This window comes from Engraulis encrasicolus, unplaced genomic scaffold, assembly GCF_034702125.1.
Source record: "Engraulis encrasicolus isolate BLACKSEA-1 unplaced genomic scaffold, IST_EnEncr_1.0 scaffold_26_np1212, whole genome shotgun sequence".
NCBI lineage: Eukaryota > Metazoa > Chordata > Actinopteri > Clupeiformes > Engraulidae > Engraulis > Engraulis encrasicolus.
Genome location: NW_026945555.1, coordinates 2914290 through 2923009, shown reverse-complemented (window position 1 = coordinate 2923009; position 8720 = coordinate 2914290). Strand labels below are relative to the sequence as shown.

At 39.8% G+C, this 8720-nt stretch overlaps 1 long non-coding RNA gene across 1 annotated transcript; it reads right to left on the bottom strand.

Moving 5' to 3' along the window:
• Positions 1 to 5096: 5096 nt before the first annotated feature.
• LOC134442955 (uncharacterized) lies at positions 5097 to 5627 on the bottom strand. Its single transcript, XR_010033514.1, has 2 exons — positions 5547 to 5627; positions 5097 to 5417 (listed from the first exon to the last, which is right to left on the bottom strand). It is a non-coding gene; the product is annotated as an uncharacterized LOC134442955 (long non-coding RNA).
• Positions 5628 to 8720: the final 3093 nt, after the last annotated feature.

Genomic DNA, 8720 nt, shown 5'->3' with positions numbered 1-8720 from the left:
AACACACTGTCATTCACAACACTACAATTAACTGCAACTATGTTCACTTCCTCATCATATGGGCAAACTCTCTTCATACCGGTTTACAATCTGAAATCATCACCCCATAAGGACACACATTGCATGTCATATTGATGAAAAATGAGTGGATGCAAGGAGAAAACCCATTTGTTTAGTTTTTGAACTAAAAATATGTTATACAAGACATAACTTTCATGTGGTTACCCAATATTTTACAATACATTAGTGCAATTTTTAAATATTTTTAAAAATATGTAAAATATATACACGTCTGTGTACTCCGAGTCTAAAAACAATATTTCAGTATTTTACTACAGAAAAATACCCTCTTTAGTAAGTAGAACACTGAAGAAAATAAGTTTCTACTGTTTCAAGTTGAGTAGGCCCTATAGAGTTTTTTTTCATAGCAATAGGCTATACAGTAATGTAATGGGTTTTTTGTACTGCCAAATAGGCAGTATTGTGTTATTTTTGTGAAAAAGACATAAAAAATCTTTTTGTTTCTGTTTGTGTGTTGTGGGAATGAAGTTTTTCCAACTTATGTCACAGTATCCATGCAATCCAGAACAAAAAAAGCCCATGTTACTGGGAGAAATTAGTTTTACCCTGTGCCCAACAGTGTTTTAATGGGTCTGCAAATGTGTATTGTAGTGACTGTCTGTGTGTGTCATTTGACGACAAAATGAGGTTTTTATAAGAGAGTACATTGTTTTGAGACAAGACGTGCATTTTTCAGAGGTAGTGAAGAGTTTGGCCCGTTGTGTGTGAGGTTTGGAGATTTGTGTGTAGAGTTTTGAGAATTCGAAGACCGATTCCGAAAATTGTGTGTAGGCAATCGAGAAAAACTGTAAAAACCTCATTTTGTCGTCAAATGACACACAGAGACAGTCACTACAATACACATTTGCAGACCCATTAAAACACTGTTGGGCACAGGGTAAAACTAATTTCTCCCAGTAACTTGGGCTTTTTTTGTTCTGGATTGCATGGATACTGTGACATAAGTTGGAAAAACTTAATTCCCACAACACACAAACAGAAACAGAAAGATTTGTATGTCTTTTTCACAAAAATAACACAAAGATACTAAAGAGGGTATTTTTCTGTAGTAAAATACTGAAATATTGTTTTTAGACTCGGAGTACACAGACGTGTATATATTTTACATATTTTTAAAAATATTTAAAAATTGCACTAATGTATTGTAAAATATTGGCTAACCACATGAAAGTTATGTCTTGTATAACATATTTTTGAGTTCAAAAACTAAACAAATGGGTTTTCTCCTTGCATCCACTCATTTTTCATCAATATGACATGCAATGTGTTACCTTACGGGGTGATGATTTCAGATTGTAAACCGGTATGAAGAGAGTTTGCCCATGTGATGAGGAAGTGAACATAGTTGCAGTTGATTGTAGTGTTGTGAATGACAGTGTTTTCCATGAGAAACCCAGTGTTTTTCTTTATGAAAATTGAGTGTAATCCAGAGAATTGTGTGTAATGGTGTGAAAAGAGTGTGTTTTAAAACTGGAATTTGAGTGTTAAGTAGGAATTGTGTTTAGTGTTCAGTGACATTGGTTAGGGGAGATGGGAAATGGGTGAGATGTTCCGAGAATTGTGTGTGAAGTACCAGAACTTGTGTGGAGGCAATCGAGAAAAACTGTAAAGTTATGAATGACATAAGATTGAATTCTGATGCTGGCAAATCATCCGTCTTGGTGCTACTCGATTTAAGCGCAGCTTTCGATACAGTTAATCATTCTATACTACTACATAGACTGGAACACTGGGTTGGCTTTACAGGCATAGTGATCAACTGGTTAAAATCGTACTTACAACAAAGAAGTTTTTTGTCGCCATTGGAAGACATACTTCATCACCGATGTCTCTGGATTGTGGGGTCCCCCAGGGCTCCATTCTGGGACCACTACTGTTCAATCTGTATATGTTGCCACTGGGATGGCACAAACCCCCCCGAAAACCGAAACCGTACAATTCACACACATACCGAACCGAACCGTGCAATCCGTCACAAACCGCAATTCATGTACTGCCCAGAAAAATATGTAAAACAGAGATTCTAGGAGTATCTTATCCAGTCTCTCTGATTAGCAAATTAGCGTATAAGACCAATCAATTAGCCAATTGAAAGAGGGCATTTGGAATACTCAGACAGCGCACATCAGCTGACGACAGTTTTAAGTGCAAGCGCAGGTTAGCACAAGAGGCAGTTCTCAGACTTATGCAAAAGGTCAAATTCAACTTGCGCATCATCACTTTATAACTGCAGTTATATAAATATTGTTTAATATTCCCAGTGCACCATTTATCATGAACTTAAAAAAAAAGAACCGTAGAGAACCGAAAACCGTGACCTTGACACCGTGATATGAACCGAACCGTGAATTTAGTGAACCGTACCACCCCTAGTTGCCACTGGGACACATTATCGAGAATAACTCCATAAATTACCATAGCTATGCGGATGATACCCAGCTCTACTTATCTATGTCCCCCAATGACTACACCCCCCTTGAATCACTCTATCATTGCATGGACCAAATTAACAAATGGATGTCTCACAATTTCCTCCAGCTGAACACAGATAAAACTGAAGTAATTATATTTGGGGAAAGAGAGGAGAGACAAAAGATTGCTACTATCCTTGAAACGAAGGGACTGAAAGCAAGGGAAACAGTTAAAAATCTTGGGGTCCTCATTGACAGTGACCTAAACTTCAACAGTCACATGAAAGCTATTACTAAGTCTGCATTTTATCACATAAAAAAACGTCTCTAAATTTAGGGGCCTGATGTCTAAACATGATCTGGAGAAGCTAATACATGCCTTCATTTCTAGTAAAGTTGATTACTGTAACAGTCTTTTTACTGGCCTCCCCAATAAGACCATTAAACAGCTTCAACTTGTACAAAATGCAGCTGCAAGGGTTCTTACAAAGACAAGGAAGTTCGACCACATTACTCCAATTTTAAGATCGCTGCATTGGCTCCCAGTAAGCTACAGAATTGATTTTAAAGTTCCCATGGCATGAAATTTCCATGGTCCTTCGGTGCTTTGTATGGGTTTGCGGGGGTGTCAGGATGCTATATCCGCAATTTTTCTCAAAATAAAGCTGAAATGCGCCATTTAGGCCTCTTTGGTGAAAAGGCTCCTCTCCCTGTGCGTCGATCTGATAATGATATGCAACAGGAGGGGGAGGGGGGCAGGAGGGGGAGTGTCGTTGATGAGCGGGGGCGGAGCCGCGGGCTAAAGCTGTGTTGTTGTGGTGGTGCGGCAGGTTAGCTGTTACCTAGAGTTAGCAATTTGCCCTAGTTAGCAATGGCACGTCCAGCACCTGATGGAACTTACTCTCGCTTGTTTTGACCCAAAGATGAAACAAACTATTGCCTACCTGCTCATGGGCTTCAGCGCAGGATGCCTCAGAAGGGTGAGTTTGAAATGTTATGTCTGCAATTTGAATTTGTTGAATGGGTAGTTCTGAAGCACTAGTTACTTGCCAGTGAGTTTGTAATACAGCAGCAATCATTCACCACGCAAGGACCTGGCAAGTCACCATCATAAATTACAATATTCTTTTTTTTTTTTTATTTTTTTTTTACTTATGATCAAATAACCCCATTTGATGTGTGTGATGCACGTTACTGGCATCGTAACTGTCTCTAAACCCAGCAACTTTCTCAGTGTGGATGGTTAGCATGCAATTGTAAGTCCTTCTCCTTTGTAATGTTATGATATGCAACACAAATGTGGTAAAAATGTTATAAATTAACGAGGGGGTAGTTGTCAGGTTATAGTAGACTTTTTACACCTTTGATTACAACATTGTTCCGTTTCACCACTGCAATGCTTACCATGCATCACAAGTCTGTTTGAGGAGGTTGGTGTATTACATGACAAAAGGATACTCTATACTAGTTATGATGTACGCACTTCCTCACCATCGGCTGATCATAAAATGTGTCTGCATACAACTTACCGGTATCTGCATTTGAACAGCACCCCTGTGCACTGTATGTGCTGGAGAATCGCCAGCTTTCCTTTGTCCAATACATGGCATTCTAAAAATGCATCCATTATGTCTTGTATTCCAGTGATTCCCAACCTTTTTTGCCCTGTGTACCCACTAATTAATTTTGTCATATCATGAGTACCCCCTCCTTCATGCTCTATATGATCCTCTATACCAGTGGTTCCCAACCTTTTTCTTCAGGGACCCATATTTTTACCATTGTAAGCTTTGGTGACCCAATCGCACGAGCGCCCACACGAGAGGGAGTCACATGATACTCTGTTTCCTGCGAAAACTCATTAGTTATCATTTTATTCCTCAATTTGTCTTCAGTCAAATATAGAATAACTGTTTAATGTATCACTTATATTTAGTTGCTGCTATGCATATATTAGTTTAAATGCTTTGTCATTTATTCAACATGGGCTATATATGGTATTAAAATCAACCCCTTAAAATCAATAGGGCTTTGCGACCCACTGTGGACCTTTGGCGACCCATAGGTTGGATCCCGACCCATAGGTTGGGAACCACTGCTCTATACCAATGTGAGTACACTCCATATATTTGTTAGTATCACATTTTCCACGTACCCCCGGAGGTATATTCACGTACCCCTACTGGTACACGACGTACCCCTGGTTGGGAAACACTGTTGTATACAATAGTGAAATATTCCATGCTCTGTTGACATCACATTTATCCATAGTTGCCAGTTAAGTTTCCATTGTGAAAATTGCATCAGCTCATGTTTACCTGAGAGTAACCTGGCTAACAGTATCAGAAAACTGCCTTTTTTGTAATAAGGTTAGATGCTAGTGTGGAAACTGAGACAATGCCCACAGAAAGAGATAACATTATGCTGCCTAGCTCAGGTCGCATTACTTTCATTTGACACCATCTGTGCATATAAGAGGAAACTTGCCATGTCTTATCTTTATCAGATCACTAAAACTTGGAGAGAAGGCAGGAGAGCCACAACGCATGCTGGAACTTTTTGTACAGAGTTCAGGATCACTATAAGCGGCTAATTCAATTATACAGACAGTGTGCAAATTTATTTACAACAGCATCAAGAATATTAAATTGGAACATGGGAATATTTTATGGAAGGCAAATATTGTATTAAAAGAACAGCAATAACAGTCTCTGTAACCATCTTTTCTATTTTTCCAGCCGTTTCAGGCATTTGTCCAACAGTGATTCGAGTGTTGTCTTGCATATCCATGCCGAGTTCCCCGATGAAGGACGTTGGAACCTCGATACAAGGCTGGCGGTGACCTCCTCTGGCTGGCTCGTCTGAACTGCGCTGACTTGTCTTCTAGGGCACCAACATTGCATTAGTCGCAGGGTTTCCGAAGACCTTTCCACACAAAGCATACAGGAAAAGCAAACTATTGTTTAGAATGCTATTTCATTTTGGAATTATTGAAGTAACACTATTAAAATGTTATGTCAGAATTAGTTGAACTGAATTCTTTTCAAATCTTACCAAATGTTGGATTAGCTTTTGATGTTTGCCGGTGGTTGGTGTGCATTTTCATTCCAGAGGGCAGCCATCTGTAAGAAGTGTCTGCAAGTACAAAAGACAATGGCCCTCATTTATCAAACTTGCGTAGAAACCATCGCAGAAATGAGCGCAGATCCCGTCGTACGACGAGGCTCACGTGAGATTTACTAAACATGTGTACCTCTCCAATCTCATCGCAAGAGCGAGCGGCTGTTGATAAATCCAGCGTCTGAAAACCATCGTAATTAGAATAATCACACCTTCTCTAAACCGGCGGGAAGGAGACCGCACCCCTGAGTTTGCGACATGGAGAGACGCATACCGGCTAAAACATCCATGTTTCTGTTTGATTGACAGTTTGAAATTAGGCTTTACGCGAGGTAGACAACAAAATAACACGTGGAAATAATCAACAGCAGTAGTCAACACTGTTTCGGTTCTCAATATGGAAGGGGTAGAGATTGATTTCCAAATAATGATGGTTAGCCCACAATGAAATGTTTGATTGACTACAGACATAATGAAGATATTTTTAATGAATATTATTTAAATATATGAAAATTAAATATGATTATCTTTTGTAAACGTGAAACTGGCCAACAAACAGTGCCCAAACAATTGGTTGGGGAAGGAGAGTTGTACATGTCCAGTGCGCTACATCCTTCTCGCGCTCATGTGCGCCCTGCTTCTCTCCAGCGCTCCAGTCCTTCGACTGGATAGGCCCTTTTACCACCTATGGAGTGGTGGACGACTATAAAATGTTATAGGACACACACGTGGTGTAGCCTATATTCGGATAGTAGTTGTGTGCGATCAAACGTTGAAACTCAACCGGGAGATTATTAGGCCACTGGCTGTAGGTTATTGATTGATGTGCGCATGAACTCCCAGCTGTTAAAAAGAACGGACGTCGGTCATTCATCCCACGACTGAAGGCACATTCCGCGGCTGTAGGCCTATATTGCACAAATATTCACACATCACGTCAAATCACAAATTAGAAGTCTCTTGTTCCTATGCCAAATTAACGCAGCGCTGTCAGGAAGGGTGCACCAATTCAAACAGGTAGGCGTTGGCTTATAGCCAAAATATACAATGTAAAAACATTTTGTAATTAGGTAGGCCACATATTTATGATAATGAGTTGTTGCACTACAACTGCTGCTCAAGTTGGTGATCATAGTCATCTCAAGTCCAAATTGAAAACGGCGTACACCGTCTGAGAGCAGTCGTACGATTTCATCTTTCCTGCACTTACGATGAGATTTGATAAATGCCAACTAGTGCGAGCAATGGGTGTTATATAATGGAAGAATTGCTCACAAGATGATACAAGCATGAAACTTGGCACAGGTGTTCATTAGGACATGCTTATCAATATCAGGGGTGGAGCCACTGAGAAATCCATTTTGCGTAGCAACGGTTGCTAGGTAAAGCATTTTCCTTAGCAACCAGCATCAATGATTTTGTGGTATCAAGGCATATGTATCTGGAGTCATTGTGCTAAAATCATGTGGTGAAATATGTGGTGACTTTTTATTAACCCACATTGCTAATTAAGATTATTAGCTGGGCCAATAAAATAGTCCATAATGCCAGTTGCAAAATAGATAACCACCCGCCATCTGACTCGTGTAAGTTTACCATTTACCAATTAATACCCAAGTACTTATATTATTGTTATCACTTTTACATACTTAGTTATTATTTAGTGAATTGGACCCCATCAGCCATAGGCATACATTACCCATCTTTGTGCAGGAGAACAGTGAAGGAAGCAGCCATAAAGTCACTCAGGAGAAGAAGTCCATTTGCCAAGAGATTACCAATTTATTGTACATTGCAAGTGAGAGAGCATAGTAACTACGTTATTACAGTTACCCATAGCATAACCCAAATTCCTAACCATGGTGGCCAAATGCCCCATGTGTCCCAATAGCATAGCATAGCGACCTGCTAGCACCAAGGCTATGCTGCACAAAAGGCAGCAGCCACCCGGCCTATCTCTTCCCCAGCTCTCACCCCAGAACTCTCTCCGCTAGCGTAGCAAGTCAGCTCTTTTAAACACCAAAGTATGACATCATTACATCACATTGCATCCTCAAAAGGTAACTGTTCACCCTGCTAAGCACAATGACACTAGTACAAGAATAAGTCACCAAGCATGGTCAATTCAGAATCTTCTCTACCGATTGGCTCTTTGGGCGGAGCATACCATATTCAATAGCTAGTGTCCATGAACTCAGCTCGTAGGCTCAGACCTTGAGCCTACAGGCCCAGCTATCCAATCTTCGGCCATGTCAGTGTGGACTGACCCTCAGCTATACTTGGTCTTGAGCCACTGAAAGAGCAGGAACTCTTGACACCTTGACTGATTTACGATAGGACAGCTGACAGTCTTTAGGCACACAGAATGTCTCCATTGGCAGAGAAGCATATTTGAAGGCAAAACATCTCTAAAATGAAGATATTCCACATATTAAGATATTATGTTAATGTCCAATAAATAATTGTAAATATTAATGGAGAAATGTTGGCTCAACTTCGACATGATCACTGTAGCAATACTTAGAGGTTAAATACTGCAAATATGTACCATAATGACCCCTTATGACGTAATGTTATCCACCCAAAATCATTGTAATTATGTGAATAATACCATGTAAAATGATAACTTCTTTTTTAAATCATGTCAAGTGAAACAGGTTGTACAAATGTCTCTATAAGGCAGGCCTATCTTTAAGCTATATTATATACATGTATAAATACTGCCAACTGACCAGACAAAAAACAATTTCAGAAAGAAACAAGTCCGACAGGCGGACAACAGATGCGTCCGTCTATGCCCGTTCTGAACCTTTTTTGCCCTAACGCCCCCTTGGCCTCCTCATAACCTGTCAAGGCAATTTATCAATAAGCCTACCATGTACTGTATAAGCCTGGATTTGAAAAAGTACCATAGGATTTCAACAGTGTTGGGCAATTTACTGAAAAACTGTAATGCATTGCTGATTACATGTTACTGTCTTTTCAAAATAATCCCTTACACTACATTTAGCAATGTGGGGACCTAAGGCGAATTTAGCTAGGGGGGCCATCGGTCCATCCCATATCACATTTTTTTTTAACATAAAATCTCTATTTTTGTTAGGCTAT